Raw genomic sequence first — 22,370 nt, 5'->3', positions numbered from 1 at the left:
AACCACAGTTTCCACCTGATATCGATTGGAGCCTTTCTCAGAAAATCTTATGTCATTGAATATTTTTACAATTTCTTGACGAGTAAGTTTATTTTTTTTTTCACATCCCGGAATTTATCCGGACATAAAACAATAGCCTTTAGAACTCCTAACGTATCTAAACCCTTTTTAAAGTTTTAAAAATTTTCAATACAGCGTTCCAATTCTAAATAATGAGCCAATTCTTGGCATAATTTGTTTAGGTCAGAAAGTTTGGTAATAGGGCTGGCAGTACCCGAGAGGTAACGAATTTCGAAAACTTTATCTTCATTTATTAACAGATCTTCAAGCGTTTCGCTGTTTTCAATGGCTTGCATTCTTTCCTTAAAATCTAACTCACCAATATTGTCAATTAGCACCTTTACCAATTTCGGATCCTTGTACAAAGATTCAAAAATTGTGGAGCTTAAACATTGTGGCCCAGGTCCTCGATGGACTAATGAAAGTGCGATACTTAGTCCGCATAAAAACTTTCTTTCTTCGCACTGTCATTCATTAAGAGTGTTCTGGGCCAATAAAAGCTTTTGCCATCACTTCTTTCTGAAGCAACAGAAGGAATTCCCGCGTGGGTTCACCCATATCCACTGTCCCTTCCGCATTAATGCAATTATCAGTAAAAATTAAACTTATAATGGCGGTTGAATCGTAATCTTTCATATTGAACGTTATTTTCGCGCTTTCGAAAACCATCGATCGTGGAATATTGAAAATTCAAATTTAGAATTTAATTTACTCTTTAAATCAGTCAAAATGTCTTTCAGAGATTTTGTTGGGTCCAGGTTTGCACTTTCTACTATTTGCTCTGGATAATCTATTATCAATCGTAACCGCAGTTCTTCCGGAAAAAGCCCAAAGTAGTCTCTGTAGACATCCGTGTCCACCTGCCCATTATGAAGTTGAGGGAAACTGCCTGATGATGATAATAATAATAATATACATTATATCAACATTTTATATATACATTATATCAACATTTTATATGGAATCTGTTGACTGGTTGCCGGTTCTTAGCGGCACCGATGTAGATGTTGCGACTGCATATATCACCGATACAATTACAATTGGAATGGATCTTTACATTCGAAAACGTAACCTAGGTAACAGATCAAAATTCAAGACAAACAAACCCTCCTATCCCGATTGGTTTTCAAGCGATTTACTCAAGGCATTGAAGCGAAAAAAGTATCTTCACCGGAAATATAAAATAATACCGACAATCGAGTACTGGACTGCGTACAGTGAGCACCGATCTGTGACAAAACGCTTAATTTTATGAGACAAAACAGTCTATCTGTCAAATGTCGCTAATTCAATCAAATCAAACTCAAAATCGTTATGGTCGTTTATAAATAAACAAAGAAAACCTACCAATCATTCAATCGATCTTGTATGTGACAACAAAATTTTAACGGACAACGCCTCAATAGCAAATGAATTTAAAATAGTATTTTGGTCCATCGCTGTCGATGACTCCGATCCGTCATCCGTTACAGTTTTAGAGAACTTTTTGCCAAATGAATTTTTCGCTTGTACTATCTTGGAAGCAGATGTTATTCGCGCAATTAAAAAATTAAAACCTACGACAACCTGTGGTTTTGATAACATACCAAACTTTATTCTTAAGGGCTGTTTAGAAACATTATTAATTCCATTAACATATTTGTTTAACTTGTCATTTAGAACGGGCATTTTTCCACAAAATTTTAAGTCTGCAGTGATTTCACCAATTTTTAAAAAGGGATTTATGGGCGATCCCGCCAACTATCGGCCGGTCTCCGTACTCCGCTAGCCATGGTATTTGACTATATCATGCAGGAGTACTTATATAATTGGTTTAGGCACTTTACCCAACACAGTTTTGTTAAAGGTAGATAAGTTGAAACAAACCTGCTATTCTTTGTAAATTACGTTGAACCTAATATTGCCAATCGAGGTCAAGTCGACACGATATATATTGATTTATCAAAAGCATTTGATCGGGTTTCTCATCTACGTTTCATTGGAAAATTATCAACATATGGGTTATCCGGTACCGTTCTTGACTGGTGTTGTGACTATCTCAAGGAACGCCACAACCATATTAAGTGTAATGGTGTCATATCGAAAGACTCCTTTCCGGTAATTTGCGGGGTTCCGCAAGGCTCTTCCCTCGGACCCTTGTTATTTAAAATTTATGTATCCGACATTCCCTCCGTAGTCAAGAACTCTAAACTCTTACAACTAGCTGATGATCATAAGCTAATGAAAAATACCCGTTCACCATCAGATTGCATCGCTCTTCAAAACGACATAGACAACATAAATTCTTGGTTTAACGCTAACAACTTGCCAATAAATGAAGGCAAAACCGTGGTCGTAAATTACACTCGTAAAACAAATAAAAATCTATAACACTATAAAATTAATTCTAATATTTTAAACCGTGACAATTTAACGAAAGATTTAGGTTTTTACTTCGACAGTAAACTTTATTATTCTAATCATATTCAACAAGTCATATTAAAATGTCAAAGGCATTTAGGTATTAGCTTTAAAATCTCCAAACAATTGCAGTCTAGCTCTTGTTTTTTAACCCTGTGTAACTCTTTCGTAATGGCCTCCATCTTATACTGCTCCATAATATATAGCAATACATGTAACTCGAATATTTTAAAATTAGAGAAGGTTTTTAACAAGTTTACTTATCTTTATAAAAACTGTTTTTTAAACATTGCAAAACATAATACTATAGACTCCATAGTAAGTTGTCTAATAAAAAATGATATAAAATTTTTTCACCGATTGATAAACAAGAAAATTGAATGTGGCGAAATCTTAAATGTAATTGGATTTAACTGTTGTACACATATTTCAAGGAAAATAAATTTATTTTACTTCACTACAAACACACCTCCTGCTATAAAACGAATGATGTCAAACTTTAATTATTATGGTGCTGAAAATGATTTATTTTGCAAAAACTTCCTTTCTTCAAATTCTGTAAAAATTACAAATATCCAGTAGCTATATTTTTATAATAATTCATACTTCTTAAAGAGGTTTTTATTTAACTTAAGTTTTTTGTATATATATGTATTTTTCAACGATAACTCTATCCTATGTCTTAAATTTTAATATTAATATAATAATAATAATAATTTTTCGTAACGAACGTAATTCATACCAATTTCGACACTGTATTTCAACCCGCATGACTTGTGTTCGCCAACTGGTTGGTGCTTTTGTACTGTTTTGGTGAACAAAAAACTCTATTCTATTTACAATATATCAACATTTTATATATGCATTATATCAACATTTTATATATTATTATTATTATTATTATTAATGAAGGGGTGAAGGGCTAAGGACATGCCCGTTCGCGCACGTCGACGAGAGGTCCATTGTGAAAACCCGAACCTTAATACTTAAACAGTCCAATATCCGACACAAAACGGAGAATCCTTTTGGCCGGCATATTATAGAAATCAGAAGTTTCCAGCTGATGCATACCAAGATGCTCGAATCTTTTGGGCCGCGTAGTAATCGCACCTACAAAGCACATGAGAGGCGGTTTCCTCCTCAGCCTGACATGCCCTACAGATTAGATCATCACTGATTCCAATCAGGTAAAGATGTCTGTTAAGGAGACAGTGACCTGTTAGTAGGCCAATGACCAACCTGATATTAGATTTGGAAAGCGAGAGCAGCTCCTTAGCTCTCTGCCTAGAGGGGCCCGAGATAAACTCTTTAGCCTGCTTTTGACCATCCATCTCAAGCCTTATCTCATGGAGTTAGAGATAAGGCCGCGAACTATGCTAGACGGGATAGGAACGGCAGGTTCAGGACCAAAGCACCCAGCCTCTGACCCCTTCTTGGCTTAGACATCGGCCCTCTCATTACCATAGTACCCCCGATGGCCAGGAACCCAATGGAGCTGAACTTTATTGTTGGTGCCTAGCTCCGAGAGGAGGTTCAAACAGCTGTAAACCAGTTAAGAAGAGACCTGAAACTGGTTGAGAGCCTTGAGGGCTGCTTGACTATCCGAAAAAATGTGGATAACCTTGCAATGAAGCTTCTTTTTAAGACCAAAGTCAACACAGAAGCAGATAGCGGCAATTTCCGCCTGAAAAACACTAGCATAGGCACCAAGGTTTTCAAAGAAGCCGAGATTGCTAGTAAGACAATACATCCCCGAACCAGAGCCAGAGCGGGTCTTAGACCCATCGGTAAACCAGACGATTTTTCCTCTGGCCCCGATGGTACTATGATTGGCCCACTCTGTACGGCTTGGAAAATAAGTATTGAAAGACTTACTAAAATGTAGCTTCGTAGTCATATCAGAGCCCATTAGGTAGACAGGTAACTGACTTGAAATTCCCCGAAAGATCTTGGTGTGGCTATTATCCCAAGTAATCGCCTTCCACCAACCATTCTGGTTGAGCCTATAGGCTCCCATAGCAGCAGCTTCCTCTATGAAAAGATGAAGAGGAAGAATGTTCAGGAGAATTTCTAGAGGAGCACTTGGGGCTTTTCTCATAGCTCCTGTGATGCTGACACAAGATAGCCTTTGTAGGGTGCGCAGATCGCTCTGAACATTCTTAATTAGGACTCTTGGCCAAATGACCACTGCGGCATAAGAGAGCAATGGCCTGATGATCATGGTGTACAGCCAGAAGACCACTTTAGGGCTAAGCCCCCATGACCTGCTAACTTCACTTCTGGTCCTCCAAAGTAACATCTTAGCCGTCTTAACTATAGAGTCAAGGTGAGGCTTCCACGTTAGTTTTTTGTCAAGAGTAACACCAAGGTGCTTCACCTCCGTGCTTTCGCTCAAAATAGTCCCAAATAAGGAGATATAATTAAAAGTGTTTTGCAACCTCTTACGAGTAAAAGGAACGAGTACCGTTTTATTAGGATTAACCGTAAGACCAACTTCCCTGCACCAGTTTTCCACTGATGCAAGAGCCCTTCTCACTAAATTGCTAATAGTGTTGGGGAACTTTCCCGTAAAGATGATGGTGATATCGTCGGCATAGCCGAAGCAGCGGCACCCATCCCTGTCTAGCCTCACCAAAAGTTCATCCACAACCAGGCACCACAGCCGAGGTGATAAAACACCACCTTGCGGGCAACCACGGCTGGTGGTGACCATAAGGGATTCACCGAGCAGGGAGGATTCAACCACACGATTCATCAGCATAGCTTTGATCCAGAGACACAGAGTGTCATTAATGCCAAAACGCTTTGCAGCCTTCATGACGACTGCGCTGGACACCTTATCAAAAGCGCCCTCAATATCAAGGAACACTGCTAACTCTATTTCCTTAAAGTTAGTAACCTTTTCAATGAAATTAGTTATGCCATGAAGGGCAGTCTCAGTAGATTTGCCTTTTTGGTCGAGAGAGATATATGATAAATAACATCCCCCCTAATATAGTTGTCTACCAATTTCTCCAAAATCTTTAGAAAAAAGGAAGTCAAACTGATTGGCCTAAAGGCCTTAGCCTCGTTAGATTTCCCAGGCTTCGGTATAAAGATCACCCTAGAAAGTTTCCCGGTGCTAGGAATATAACCAAGGGCAATAGAAGCCCTATAGATTCTACTTAACATTGGGCAGATATCAATGCCCTCCTGCAACAGAATGGGAATTATCCCATCCGGCCCCGGAGACTTATAGGACTTAAAAGACTTTATTGCCCAAATAAGTCTGGAGTGCGTGACAATTTTATTCGCCACCGCCCAATCCTCCCTTTTGGTACGTGCAATCCTAATAGGAAGGGGGTCAGAATCAGTACTGTTCGTAATTCTGGAGTCAGGAAAGTGTACATCTAACATATGAGTTAGTCTCCTTACCCGACGAAGAATGACTGCCATCTTTCAACTTAATAGTGTTAAGATCTTTAGTCTTATCGTTGGCCATAATTTTCATTAACTTTGCCGTACTGGGAATATCAGAGATATTATCACAGAAATTCCTCCACGAGTCCCTGTTGGCCTCGCGGATGGCCTTATGGTAGGCAGTGAGGGTTTGCTTGTAGGCAACCCAGTCACCCGACCTCTTAGCTTTGTCCAAAAGCCTCCTAGATTCTTTGCGAAGCCTGCCAATCTCATGGTTCCACCAAGGAACTACAGTACTGCCTAGAACAAAGTTCACTTAGCGAGCGCTCGCTTAAAAAGCACTTATGGGGGGGGGGAAACGTGAGCTAGGGCTGCTGCCAGACCCCCGCTTCGCTTTAAGCGAGCGCTCGCTTAGTGAACTTTGTTCTAGGCGGTATTGTAGCCTTGGTTGGTTGGTAGACTTCATCGGACAGTTACGGTGATAGGAGTCGATAATGGCATGTTGCATGCGATCAACAGCCAAATCAAAATCCAGCACCGATGACAGCCTAGGCTTATCATCCTTCAGATGAAAATTTAAATCTTCCCTAAAACCAGGCCAATTAGTTCGCCTGGGATAACGAAGTTCGGTATAAACCTGAACCACTTTCATCCTGACTTTATAGCAAATGTGTCTGTGATCCGACAGTGCTGGTTCACTGGACACATGCCAGTCATTAATTAGAGCTGCGACATTTTCTGTGCACAGCGTGAGATCAATGACCTCACTTCTGTTGGTTCATTGTTCTTATTAAGAATATGAAGTTTCGTACTGACCACGTATTCCATTAGCTTATCACCACGATCGTTGCAGTTGCTGCTGCCCCAGATAACATGGTGAGCGTTCGCATCACAACCTATAATGAGTTTCTTTCCCGACCGCTCACAGTGGTTGACCAGATTGGTCACCTCCTAAGATGGTGGGGGCAGAGCATCATCGTAAGGAAAGTAAGCAGATGCCAGCGTGAGTTCATCGTTCCCATCAGCGGTAGGGGAAATGATTTTAACCACGGCAGTATCTCTAGAGTGATAGATTGAGAGCGGAAGGGCATGAATATCCTTGCGTACCAATACACAAGCTCTAGGTGAAACGGAATTATAGTCATAATAGACATAACCTGCACTATTAAGACCAAGGATTTTACCCTTGGCAATCCAAGGCTCCTGAATAAGAGCAACATCAATTTGCTCCTTAGCAAGCCTTCGACAGAGTACAGCGGAGGCTGCCTTGCAGTGATGAAGATTTATCTGCACCACCTTTATGCTCATGGCGACGGGCCTAGATTGGAGGTTGACTGGTGACACCCCCCTCCCCCCAGTGGTGGGTGTGGAGACCACACCACTCCCGCTGGTTAGGTTAGTACCACCAGACTCCCCCCTTATGCTCCATCTGGCTGAGCCACCATGCCTTAGACCTCTTCACCGTCCAAGACACTGAGGTTTTTGATGTCCTCTGTCAGCGTATCCCCTTCCGAGTAATCGCTGAGCAGAGGCTCTAGGTCCTCTAGTCCGGAAATGACCGAGTCGTTAGACTTGGATTCATTAATAGGTGTAGGATTAACCACACCCTCTACAGCACTTACGACTAAGGTTTGATTTGGGTGACTGAGTATCTTAAAGATACCCCTATCCAAACCTGTCTGAGCAGCAAATCCTTCCGCTTTGATGGCGTTGACCGACTCACCATCCATTAGAAAAATCCAACGGATGGCAGTCGGTTCCTCGGATTTGCCCAGCACCTTCCAACAGCTGGTGTTCAGTGCACCGTTGAAAGTTTGAAGTCGCCTGAGAATAATTTTAGGGTCCTTCGTCCAGACGTCTCTCGTTCGGAGAGCGACCTTAAAGGGTTTCGGCAGGTCACTGACCTTTGTTACCAAAAACCTTGTTCCCTGGAGAACCTGTTCGTTACGGTCGAACTCCTGACTTAAACATTTACCTGTGAAGTCATCCTTGCACAAAGGAAACCAGGGCACCTCCTTTCAGCTGGAATTGCAGGAATTGAGGAAGAGGGTAACCCGAAGGTATCACGTCTATCCTCTCCAGAACTCCAAGCTGGATGGTTCCCATTTCTGCCTCGGTTAAGCAGTTCGAGGGAAAGCCTTCTTTTATGATGGTCATCCGCATAGAACCCACAGCTTCACTGAAGGTCAGTGGCTTAGACTTTTTGGCAGCCTGTTGTTGCGAGCTTGGAGAGTCTTGGTCTGAATCCCTTGTTCTCTTGTTTGAAGTGGAATTACCCTTTTCAGAGTCTTCAGCCGACTTCCTGAGTGTCTTTCGACGCTTGTTCCTCTTGCGAGTACGAGCATTCGAAGGACTTACCTTGCTTCCCTCCGTCGGGGTACTGTATTTGGTAGACCCTTGTTTCTGATGCTGGGTACTGCCGGAGGCAGACCCTTGCAACATGGGCTCGGTTTCTTCCAATACAGAATCACGACCTGAACTTGTTGAAGGGAGGGTAGTATCCTGAGATACACTCATCCCCTGGCTAGAGCCAGGTACTGTCAAAGACAGACCCTTGCCCGATGGTTTTTTGGTTTGTTTTCGGTTTTTGGAATTCATAAAAGATCCCACGAGTAAAGAGGAAAGTAGAAGGTCACCGCCCTTAATCCTCTGTCCGGGCGGAAGGCTAAAATACAACGGGGTGTCGCCTGGTGCCCCGAGGGGATCGTTCACGATACCGTATTTACGCTTCCCTGGTACCACTCAGCCCTCAGAACGATACCTTACACCTTAGCTTAAGGAAGAAGCAGAGCCTTAGTTGGCCAGCATGAAGGGTTGCCCCTCCACCTGTTACTCCATTCCACCACGAAGAGGTACAAGGTTGCATTTTATGGAATAGACATTTTATATATACATTATATCAACATTTTATATATAAATTATATCAATTTTTTATATATACATTATATCAACATTTTATATATACATTATATCAACATTTTATATATACATTATATCATCATTATATCAACATTTTATAAATACATATTATATCAACATTTTATATATACATTATATATATACATTATATCAACATTTATATATATACATTATATTAACATTTTATATATACACAGGGTGACCACTTAAAAACCCCAATAAATTTATAGGCAAATAGGAAATTCAACAGTCGATTTATAGGAGTATTTTCTTTTGATAATATAGCAATATATAGGAAAATTCGCAGAAATAAAATTTAAATTTGTTTTAATATAAAAGGAACTATTTTTAAGCAGACGACGATATTCCTAATTCCGTTTAGTGCAGTTTTTTGGAGAAGCAGTTAAGTGGGCGCGCTCTGCGCTCCAAAGAGTGCGAGAGTTATTTTGAGCTTCACTCTCGGGAAAAAAAGCGAGTGCGATCTCCACTCTCGGGCAAAAAAAAGCGAGCGCGAGCGACGCCATCTAGCTGAATATTAAAGAGCGCGAGCTCGGAAAATTCAGTTTTTGCCCATCTCTGAGCAGGTTCCATTTTATCTGCATGCACGATTTTTAAAAACCTTGATATTTTACCAAAGGCATTTAGTACGCGAACTAGGCACGCGCGAAATTCGTAAAAACCGCGCGAAATACAAAATAATATCTAATTTCAGGAAAATATGAGTAAAATGGTTATATTATAGGAAATTAAAGGAAAGCATTGAAATATAGGAAACATTATAAATTGAAGGAAGAATGGTCAACCTGTATACATTATATATACGGTTTTATACACATTATAGTATATATACACTCTGTTCAAAAAGTCTTTGCCCGTGGGAGATTTCGAACATTTTCGAACGTCATTTCTTGTATAGTTGCATCAAGTCGAAGCGGACATCGGTAATAGATTAATAAAATGTTTCGCTACAAATTGGCCAAAATCATTTTCTGGATAGACTTATAATTTGGCCTATTTTGGCCTAAAAGAGGGGGTGTCAACTTTTTTATTTTTGATCTCAGGTCATTTTAAACCCCATTTTCGTGTTCTCTGGGGTTGATTTATATTTAGAAAGTGTTAGAATTATTCAAATCGACGCATTGGTTCAAAAGATATTCACCAAAAACTTTTTCACAGAAATTGAGAAATATCTAAACATCTCACCAAGCCATTTAAAATAATAATTGTTGTCGGGTTTGGTCGCCATCTATAGTTCCTAGAAGTAATCGTTTTTGTTTAATTCTAAATATGTAACAAATTGAAGGTTTACATAAATATTTTCATGTGCTCATTTGAAAAACGAACAGGGGCGACGCCAGATAATATTTATGTTAACCTTCATTTTGTTACATATTTAGAGTTAAACAAAAACGATTACTTCAAGGAACTATAGATGGAGACAAAACCCGTTAACATTTATTATTTTAAATGGCTTGGTGAGATGTTTAGATATTTCTCAATTTCCGTGAAAACGTTTTTGGTGAATATCTTTTGAACCAATGCGTCGATTTGAATAATTTTAACACTTTCTAAATATAAATCAACCCCGGAGAACACGAAAATGGAATTTTAAAATGACCTGAGATCAAAAATAAAAAAGTTGACACCCCCTCTTTTAGGCCAAAATAGGCCAAACTATAAGTCTATCCAGAAAATGATTTTGGCCAATTTGTAGCTAAACATTTTATTAATCTATTACCGATGTCCACTTCGACTTGATGCAACTTTACAAGAAATTACGGGCGATAATGTTCGAAATCTCCCACGGGCAAAGACTTTTTGAACAGAGTGTACATTATATATATATACATTATATATACACATTATATATTCATTATTTATAAACATTATATATATACATTATATGTGTGATACTATGAAAAGTACAATTTTTTGTATGTTGTTTTGCACAAAAAACAATATTTCTATTCTATTCTATAAACATTATATATATACATTACATATACACATTATATATACATATACATTATATACACATATACTTATATATAATTTGATTTTTTTGGTCGAGCGTTCCACAAGCTTTTGCCTCCTCACAGCAAAATTTCTGCGTGCGCCTCTGTTTTTTTTTAGCTTACCAAAATCAGCTGTTAGAGCTGAACTAGTATATTGTATATATTCATCGGTTTGGACACCTGATCACTCTAAAACTAATGTTGTTAACTGAATATCTGGAAGCTCATCTGCGCTCTCCTCATTGGCGGAGTTTTCATTTGTTGAGTCATCCAATAGGTTCATCTTTTTTGAATTTCCGGGATTTGACATGGGTATTGGTTTATGTGGGCTTACATAAATTGGGGACCCTATCCAATTTAAATAGATGTTGGTTCCAGAATATCCATCAACATCAAGAATTTTAACAGGTGACAGGTAGTGCTCCGCATGGCTCCGGCACCAGGTCCAGCTCCAGCTCCAGCTCCGACTTTAACCCTATCGGCTCCACTCGGCTCCGGCTTTAGTACCGGTGAAAGCCGGAGCCGGATCTGGAGCCACGGCTCCGGCTCCAAGTGTTTTAAACCGGCTCCATGAGCCGGCTCCGAATTAAAGGAGCCGGCTCCAATACTTTTATGGTAATTTCTTATGTCTAAGCTTTGGGAGTGTCCATAAATTACGTGAGGCATTTAAGGGAGGGATGTGATCGAGCTGAATCTCACCCAATCTCACGTGGAGGAGAGGGGGGGTTTCGGCAAATATCACGTAATTTTTTCTGCAAGAAACAATGTAAAATTGCGATAAAACTGGGTTCAATTAAGTAATTCAACCCTTGCACACCTTCATCAGCATGCCCTATTACCTCAATTGCCCAAGTGTACGTGGTGATCAGAAAAAGAGATGCTGCAATACATGTGGTATCTACTTTTCATCCCTCACAAGAGCTGCAGAGCACCACCTGCACCAGCGCGCAAAGTGTGACCTTCACGGATTGTCACACACCGAGTTACTGAGCTTCTGTGTGCAAGCGAATTGAAAAAGGGTTTTTTTACTTCTTTGCCTAACGGGCTTGCAGGTGGCTGCATCGCCAGAATGACGGGCGTGCGTCATACGGAATTTCCCAGAAGAGAGCATTTTGAGGTTTGTCCAGGGAGCGAGGAGGGATTAAATTAGCAGTAAAATATACAAAAATGCATTCTTTACTGTTTACAATATTTAGGGTAAAATTTTTAGGTTAGGTTACAGATTTTAGGTTTATTTTTTTTAAGTTTACATATAAATTAATTTTAGATTGACATTTAATTTTACATTGGTTTGAAACGCGCAGTAAATTATTCATAACATATATTGGTCATTTTAATTGATAATGAGCTACTCAATAGCGAGAAAATATCATTACACACAGGGCCGTGCAGAGGTATCTTGGGGCCCGGGGCAAACTTACTCGCGGGCCCCTTTGAATTGCACCCCCCCCCCCCTTGAGCCCTGAAAACGTTTCCCAACAAGCTATCTTGATTTGCACCCCCCCCCCTTGAGCTTCTTCCATGGGCCCTACAGCTACGGCCCCCTCTACTAGTCCCTCGTGGGCCCTTTTCGCCCGGACCCCGGGGATTCCCCCCCCCCTCTGCATGGCCCTGATTACACACTCGACGTAAAATAAACAATTTTATTTCACTTTTTTCTTCTTCGAGACGCAGCCAGCAGACTCGACGTCCTTTTTCTCGACTTTACTTTAATTTCGCCTGTTCTTGGGCGATTTTAATGTACGGAGGATCTCGACACTTTTTATGTAAAGGCACTTGAGGATACATTATTTCCGGTAACACGCAATCCATATAAGATGCCCTCAGTTTTGGCCACATAGTTTGGGCCCACAATCGTTCATCTTTCTCTATTTCTTGGACGAATAACTCAGTGTCTCCATCAACATACAAAAAAAAGAAGCATTTGTTTTTCCCAGTAATATTCAATTGACCTTGAGCCTGGAAGTAGTACACGTGGTTTCTTTTTAACTTTAATTTCTCGTTAACCAATTCCAAGCAAAAGCTCCTGTTTTTTGGGCATGATCGTCGAGTTTTCGCCCTTTGGTGGCATTTCTAGCCGAAGGCACCGTTTTTATTTCTACAATCGCGTCGTTGTTTGTGAAAACCGCGTCGGGGCTAGCACCCAAGAACCCGTTTTGTAAATCCACATATAGGCCGCTCATTCGAGTTAGTACTTCGTTTTCATTCATTTTGAATTCCTTTTTATATTTTTCCTCGAACTTCAGAAGTGCTAAGGATTAATTTTTCCCCATACTCGGTATTAGGGTTGCTAAACCCTTGAGGGTAAAGCAATTGCTTTACCAAAGCATGGCAAGAGGTTTTTGGCAATCGTTTTATTACCTTCCCAAAATTAGACGCTGTAAGTCTATTTTTCTTGTTGTTGTCGTAAACCTGGTTCGCACGTTGACCACGGGACATTATTTCAATGTTGTTTCTCTGCTCCTTGGACACTTGCAAGCTAAGTCTCTTCGTAGATCGTCAGCTGTTCGTTTGTGTTTTGACACGTACCGAACAGTGCTTCTGGCCGCCATGGTCAGTCGGGGAATTAGAGGTCTAAGAGTTTTTCGAGCGTTGCAAGGGTATTTGGTATCCGTCGCAATTTTGTGCAGGTGACTCGTGTAGTTTTTCACGCAGTGGTTGGCGCATTCCAATTTTGTGACCTTTGCTCCGTACGTGACTTCTTTCTTGATTTTGCTATACACGCTCTAGTCGCCATCGTCTATGAAGTGGGTTGGCGGAGTGGTTAGCACTTTCGCCTCGCAGCAAGAGGAGCCGGGTTCGATCCCAGCTTGTGGCACTGGGTGAAAACTCGGAACAACTCCTTCTGCGTTGAGTTTGCAAGTTCTCTCCCCACTGGTTTAAGGGGTTTTCCCCCGAGTTCTTCGGTTTCCCCTTCCATAAAAACTTGTCGAGGTTAACGGTAATAGTTAGTGTAGGGAGCTGTTGGCTCGATCTCGTGGCATGCAGGGCTTGCCACCACCCTCCTACGCATTGTAACCAGGCCACCTGAATTAATGGCTTCAAAAGTCGCTTGATGACTTAGGCCTAAGGTGGTGCCTTGGGTATTAGCCTAGAAAAATAATTAAAAAAAAACGCAATCCGTGCACTTCTTCACTGCGATTGAAGCATTTGACAATAATATCAGCCTCCATCGCCGACGTTGAAGCAGACCAATTTTTTTAAGCAGACATGGTCCTTATCTGGTTGCCCACCCAGTGCGCATTTGTAACAGTATTTGTTACCAGTGTCTCGGTCTAATATCTTCTTAGTTCTATGACCAATGACCACCGACGTTCCAGATTTGGCATTGAAGTTATGACCGTAAGAACGTTTGCTATAGCCACCGTCGCAAATGACAGGTACGCACGGCCTACCCTCTTCATAGACTTCATTATTTTCAATCGCCAAGCGTCTCTCTTCCTCTCCAGCTCGTTTCATTTCTTAAATCAACGGGTCTCTCCAAATACCCTCTAGCGATTTCTCGATTATATTATATTTATTAAAATTTATGGTTGGGATGTTCATCGTGGATAGAATACCAGAAAGTAAGGTATGTCCTGCTCCGGCTGTTACGGTGCCCCAGACTGCATTTGCATTTACTCCGGGCTTCGAATTTTCAGAATACCGTTTTACAGAACGTCCACACGACGAACATTTGAAAATGAAACTAATCCGAAGACCTTCTTTTAGCTCGTCCACCCATTCCAATTTACCCATTGTGCAAATATGCCTATGCTCTTGTTGGAGTTTCAAACACCACTTAATAACAAACTTGATTTCTATGATCCGATAGCCTTCCAGAGTTGACTTTGGGTTTATCGGTAAAAGCAGACCTAAAACCATCGTTGATACAAAAATAGTGGTTATAATAATTATTTAGGCTTAGCAGAGGTTTTTAACGTCCAGTGTGTGATAAATATGATTATGATAAAATAAAATAAAACTTCGTTAAATTTGCACATTAATTTGTTTTATAAAAATCACACCGTTTCGTGGTTCTTATTCTCTGATAATGTGGAGCTAAGCATCTAGACGTTTATTATAACTATCATATTTTGATATTTATAGCAAAAATTTAATTTGCAAATTTCACGAAGTTTTATTTTATTATAGTCATATAATAATTATTATAACGTACCAACAAGATACCCCCCCCCCCGCCAAAAAAGTATCAAAATAAATAACTTCTACCAACCAGATTTACTTAAGGAATTGACAATAGACAGTTTCAGCAAACCAATTTCTTGGCGGTTACGAGAACGTCTACCAATCACCAGAACGTTGCCTAACTTATACGCGAATGCGTGGTTTTAGATTCCATTAATAATAAACGGCGAAAATTTAACACATTCCTTAATTGGTACATTACAGCTAATAAAAATATTATATTTTACACGTACTGTTTTAAAACGTAAGAACCAATAGTTTTACCTGAATTCCAATTGTCCTAAATCAAACTGGGTTCGTTCGGGAGTCAAAGCCAAATTTTGCGCCGAAGTGGACGGCACAAACAGATCGTATTCGGGATTCTCCAAATTTGACGCAATGGTCTGCTCCGCGTTGTTCAAAACGGAATAAGAGTGAACGACTGGCGAAAACACGGGCTTCTCAGAGTTATTATAAAGAGCGATAGTAGATTCACCTTCTACAGATTGAGCGTCAACCTCTGTGTCATCAGATCGATTCGGTACGGAATGAGATTCAACTACTGTATACTCAACATTTATTTTCTTTAGATCTCTAAGTCTACACGCTTTCGCACGAGTCGTTCTACTCCGGATACCAGAACGAGCAATTCTCCTATTACCCATAGATCTAATTACTTGATAAATTAAAAATCCCTAAAAAATTAAAAATAATTTTTGATATACCCTTTTGTACCGAAAGAGAAAACTAGCCGAATAGGCGAATATGTTTCTTTGCAGAAAACACCGAACAGAGTGAGGCCGATATTTGTCCCCCTATAATTGACCACTGACATTCTTGACGATTATGCCTATTGTTAGTCCCCCCGAGCGGTCAAATTCCTTAGGGGGTCAAACAGCTTGCTCTTCTGCGTGAAAAACTCCGCTCTTCGACGTTTTTGGAACCCTATGCCCCTCTAGCGGTACTAGCTTGAAGCTCTTTGCAATGTTTTTCAATGGAGACCTCGCTTGTCTTGACTCGGAACAGTTAGACACGAAAACTAATTAACCAAATATTTTGCCCGATACTTGTAAAAATAGCCCACTTTGCACCGCATATGCTAACGTATTTTTTTAAGGATGAATTCAAAATAAATGACAGTTTCAAGCGTTTTAGAATAGGGTAAGATCGACCAAAAATTTAACTTTTGACTTTTAACTTAAATATTTTTAAAACTAATTATAATAACGGAAAAAGAAATATTTTAGCATCTGGTCAATACTGTTCTTAGTCAGCAAAGACATTTTACCACCGTTTCAGATGGACGCTTTTCTCTTGTAGTTGTTCCGAGTGTTAGCAAGTCGAGGGAAAAATTAAGAAACTTTAAATTAAAATAACAAGTAAGCCTTAAACCCCAGAGAAACATATGTAACATATTCCTATAGAGCGAACATTTGTTTCTAATATATTTGAAAACTATTTCGCTAAACTATATGAACAAAACGTTATACTGATTTTGGAAAAGCGTGAAATACGTTTTTTTGCTAAGGAAGGGCCTTAAAGTGGCTAAATCAGAGCGAGGTTGAAGGAAAAGATGATTTTACTGAAAATCACATGGACATGTTGGTTCCAGTAGTCACTCTTGAGACCACACATGAGTCCCCGTGGACTGAACTAGAATGAATATTCTTTTACGAATTTTAATGTTTCCTCAATACTTAAAATTTAAGTATTTTATTGTTCGATTTTCTCACTGTGATTCTAGCCTACGTTCTGTCTATAATACTAGTCTTAACTAGCCTTAAATATAAATAATTAAGCAAATTATGTTTTTTTTTAAATAAATCCAACGCAATCAAACACAGATTAACGTATTTACACTAAAAATACGCTTTTTGAAAAATATCAGGTGATATTAAGAGGGAGGGAGGGGGGCGAGCCAAATCTCACGACATCTCACCAAGGGGAGAGGGGGTCGAAAAATCACCAAAATCGCCTCCCGTAATTAATGGGCCCTCCCTTTTTTGTTGTGAATTTACGAGTCGTAGCAGTGGTACACTCCACTGGTAATTTTGTTTTCTATCTTGTGTAAAAATAAAATAAATTATTATTATTAGTATTGATGAATGATGATGCTGTGAAGTTTATTTGGCGCTTTGATTAGCTTTTGAAACACAATAGTGTATTCTTTCACAGAAATATTAGTGTTATCTTAATATTTACATGCGCTTAAAAATAATTGGTGCAATCGGAGCCGGCTCCTGGCTCGTGCTCCGGTTCTAGGATTTTGCATCCGACTCCGGCTCCGTCTTTTTAGGGGAGCCGAGTTTTGGCTCCGGCTCCGACCATGGATCCGGATCTGCGGAGCACTAGTGACAGGTAAGAAATTTGCTTTTAGGAAATCAAATCTGAAAAAGCCAACATCAAATATATTTGATATTATTAGAAAAATTTATCTTGTTAATAAAGCTTTACTCACTCCAGTGGTCCTCCCAATTTATCCACAAATAGTATGAAAATTAGTCCAGTCTTTTCGAACTTTTTTTTGTTTTTATCTGGTAAAAAATAACCGTCGAAGGAAAGGTTCGATATTGCTCATCACTGAAAAACCCAAACGTGTAAAGAAATTAATACATAATTAGAATTTAAATAAAAGAGCTATATGCTACTTTATCATAATGCGGGGGTGTTAAGCTTATTGTCACCCTCGGGGGAAAAAGGGGGAATAAAATCTTAACCCTAACAAGTTTCAAGAATATATCTAAATAAAACTATAATCGGTACTATAGGCCTTTGATAATAAATTTAATTTAAATTGAATTTCCAAATTAAAAACGCAATAATAAATACTTTAATTTAGAGGATGTAAAGCATGTTGTAAAGTTTGTTAGCAGAGGCCTTTTTCAAAATTTAAGGGGAGGGGTTGCAAAATCCCTGGGATCCGGGGTGGGGGAAATAGCCCATCAAGGGGCCCACCTCTTTAAATTTTAAATCAAAAGGGCCCACGACTAGGTAATTTGACCCACCCCAGTATTCGCAAAAGTAAATATTGAGATTAAGTCTAATACTATCACCTCGACCTGTGACATCTTATTTGAGGGGGAAAAGAATCTTGGCTTTTGTGATGCCTTTGTTGCGAAAAAGATTTAATTAATTGAATATTAAAATTGTGTTGTATTATAATTTTTTGTAAAATTGGAACCATCCTCGAAAATCGCGAAAATCGGGTATATATATTTCACCACATTTTTAGCGTCTTTTTAGAAAGTGATTGTAGGGACGGTTTCTTGGGCCGATTTAGTGGTGCCATAGTTTGAAGGTCGAGCATTGAAAAGGTATTCGGGATTATTTCGGGTTTTTTTTTAGGGGAAGGTATAACCTTTATGGTCAGAGAGTGTCACCCCTTTCTTTCAGGGTAAAAGGGGGTGAAGTTCAGTGAGAAAAAATCTGTACTTATTCATTTGCATATCTGTGCTGTCGAAATAAACATTGTTTGAATTTTGTCCGTTTACTTCGTAGTCAATAGTTTTTAACTTAAGCCACTTGGGGTCTAAGTTTTGGGCTGCGGATTTTTAAGGTCGCGAATTAAACTGACTATCGGTTCGCAACAGCCTTCCCCCTCGCCACTTTTCAGGAACATTAAGTGTATCGATGTACTCCACCACGGTAAAAATAGTTCGCTTTAAAATACGTGGATATTAAACTTTCGCTTGCGATAATTTGATAATTTATTTTCCAAAATGAAGTATATAAAGTAGTAGTATTATTGACTAGCTGAGGAAGGACCGCGGTCCGAAAGGTTCAAATTGTAAATAAAATGTTTTTAATTCCATGAAGTATCAGTCTTTTATAAAACTTTTAATTATTGAAAAATAACCGTGGAACGTAATTTTAAAATTTATAACTATATGAAGTAGATATGATTGAACCTAAAATACGACATTTTAAAATAGATACACATGTAACTTAAATCAGTGCTTTTAGTAAGACTAATGTGACGTGATATCGCGCTAGCCACAAATTTATGTCATGTGTAGTATATTCCAAGAAAAAAAATATTTAAACGGATTTAAAACTTAAAAAGGTAAGAATTTTGAATGACATTAAAATTAGACTTTTTTCGTGGTTTTCCATTAGTTGACATTCAATTCTATAGCCAGAAAAGGAACATATTAATTGATTTCGTAAAAATTACTAGCCAAGGGTTAAGTATTGAAGCATTGTTGAAGAATTATGAAGATGATTTTTTCCAACTGGATGTAACCTATAAAGCTATTTGCGAGTCGTTGTTGCAAATACTAGATAAACTATGCTTAAAATACAACAGAGGATGGAAACATAACACCTAAAATTTCCGTTTGGGTTTGTTTACTGACTGAAGCCTTTGCTCTCATTTCAAATTCATCCCTCAAATAAAAATTACACTGTGTAGATTGAACTTTCGGGGCGTTTAAAACTGCAATCGGCGGCAAAGGTTGCTTACGTGGCAGTTTTATTCACTGTATTAAACTAATCACTGAATTAAACTCATTAAACGAGGTCCAAACAAAACCGAGCGCGAAGTAAAATACTAGGCTAACGTTTCTGTAAAAGAAGCGGACGATTCGAGACGTTGAAAGCGAGGACCGAAACAATGTATCCCAAAATTCCCCGGAATGCACTACTTTTTGCGGGACAATATGTCGAATAAAGTGTTTTTCTATTGGTGGAAAAAACACGCGATCGATAGCTCTTTAAAAAGGATGTCAAGCATGGTGGAAGGTAAAATCTGAAGGCACTATTAGTCTTTATCTTAATATTTACTTTTGGTATTGGGTAATTTTTAAAATACTGTTTCATTACCTTGTATTTTATTTTAAAAACATTGTTAAAAACTAGTTTGTGTTTTATTTTAAATACTATAAAGATAAATTACTTTTATCTTAATTAATATTAATCAAAAATCTACTTATCGTGATGGTTTTCTAAAGTTTCGTTTGTAAGTACACTGCAAATTAGGGACTGTTCACAAATTACGTAACGCGGTTGGGGGGAGGTGAATTTGTCCAAGCGTTACGAATTGTTATGTGAGGAGGGGAGGGAGGTTTTTAATACCGGAAAATAAAATTTTTATTACTTTCAGAAACAGTCGCAATTATTAGAAACATACTTATTTTCATTAACTTTCCCACATTTTAGAGAATTTCATACGACCTTCAATATTATACTTTTTCTCCAGCGTATTAGTTGTTCTGTGCTATTAATATATAAGGGGGTTTGACATTTGTTATGTAATTTAGGAAGAGGGGTCTTTCCTTGAGTTACTTTTCGTTAAGAGGGGGAGGGGGGAGATGTTCAGATTATAGCCCGGTGTACCGGTGTACGGAGACCACACCACCGGAGGACTCATCATTATGCCCTACGCCAGCGTCCACAGCCCGGACAGGTGACAAAACCACCAAGGCAGCGAGAGAACCCTACAGTCGCACCGTTGACGCAAGCCGCTCAACCCAGCAGAAGGTACAACAATGGGACGACCAACCCCTCACTTCACTCACAGCAGTGGGAATGAGAGCGGATGCTCTTATAAGTATAAAGTAACACCCTTGAGAAAGAGCTCCTAAAGGGGAATGACGGGTACACAGCGGCCCACGTAACCCAACACAGCTTGCACCGGATAACCCGGTGGTAACCCAAAAGTTCGGGAAACGGGACTACTGCGCCTCATATGGAGACCTGCCGCCCCACAGCAGGCTCCCCAATCCGCCGAGACGGCCAGTTTGCCTGCACACGCTCCGTTAGCCTGACCCGATACTCAGTTTCCAGCCCCTACCTGACCAAAGTTGGAGGTTAAGATAGGACCATTTGATCACAGCTTACATCTCGCACTGCGCCACCACCCTAATGGGTTACAAGTGCCGGACCCCGACTCCCCGGTAAAGCCACAAGGGGGAGTTCAAAAATTAAATTTTTTTAGCGTTACGTAATTAGTGAACAGCCCCTTACGCGAGAACAAGCGCGTAATTCGCGAAAGCTGCATATGCCTATCGTACCGAAAAGTAAGCGAGTGCCCAGTTTCTGCGCATGATTGTGACTCTCCGAAATGTATATGTTATTGGTGGGTGAATAGTTAATTCCTGTATCGAATCAAATAGTAATTCCCAATACGAATCTACCTTATCCAAAACGTTCAAAAATCTAGAAATATGTAGTACTTTTCGAGGTCAAAATCGTTGGAAAGTTAGTTTTTATATTAATCATATCTTTTTCAATAATTAATAGCGGTAAAATTATTTTGCATTACTGTAATCATCGACGAATAGTGAATGAAAAACAACAAATAAAAAAAACCAAAGTACCTACATGTATTGTTAAAAATAGCCATAACGTATTTTATTTTAAATACTTTTTCTAAATAGTATATAGTATTTTATTTTAAATACCGAGAATCAATTATTATACCCAACACTGTCATATCTATAGCCTACTCAGCCTACCCCTGACTAAAAAAAAGGATAAATTACCTTTTAGTTTTCTTCCTTTTATTCGGATTTGAAGTTCCGCAATATTTTTGAGGATTTCCGAATCGTCTCGATGAGTTGTGCGAATTTCGATGAAAAAGATGCCGCATTTCATCGCATACTGATGTAAAATTACGTGTAGATTGAGTGGTGGTCAGAGTGGTGGTGGCCTGGAGTAGCAATATTATATAAAACGCTTAGTAGCCGGCGGTTTGCTAGGGCTGCTAATAGTTCCCTTACATCAGTAGTGTTCACATTATCTGTGCGGAAATGAGAATCTTCGGGCATAATTTTAGTATCACAATTTCACAATCTAAAAGTTTGCGATTCAGCGTAGGAAAACATTTGCTAGGGGGTATTATCTCCGATCTTTTAACAATAATTAAATTATCTGCTGTAAAACCGAAATTATCAATAACCGCCTACTTTTCGTGTTGAAAGGAGAGTGAATAATAGTTTCCGAAATTTCTGCACTCCGAGTCTCCGACCTTTTGCGTTTTAGACTAGAGTTTCTAATTTTCAATTAAGCGTGGTTCTGTGGTAGAACGCTCACCTATAGTGCAAAAGGGCTCGGGTTCGAATCCCGCCCGATACTAACGCAAACTGGAAAGTATTTATACTACACCCAAAAACCTACTGACAATTAAATTGTAAATAAAACGTGATTGATAATATATATTACGGATTTATTATAAAAGGATAAAAGGAATCAATAACTCAGCGGCAGAATATCCAAGTCCTAAAACCTCGCTCACAATTCAATTCTCCATGAATTAAAAACAAGTTCACAAAAATAAAAAAACTCGCCTTATCATAATGGTTCCTTTACCAATTTTACTTCAATATTTGGCCTGTGATGTCTTTTGTTTTCAGGGAAGTCAATGGCTCGGCGGTAAAACATCCGCTTAGTAACCCTACGATTCTTGAACAA

Source organism: Leiobunum rupestre, chromosome 8 (assembly GCF_980474605.1).
Source record: "Leiobunum rupestre chromosome 8, qqLeiRupe1.1.hap1, whole genome shotgun sequence".
Lineage (NCBI taxonomy): Eukaryota > Metazoa > Arthropoda > Arachnida > Opiliones > Sclerosomatidae > Leiobunum > Leiobunum rupestre.
The sequence above is the reverse complement of the archived record's forward strand: the minus strand, read 5'-3'. Positions refer to the sequence as shown.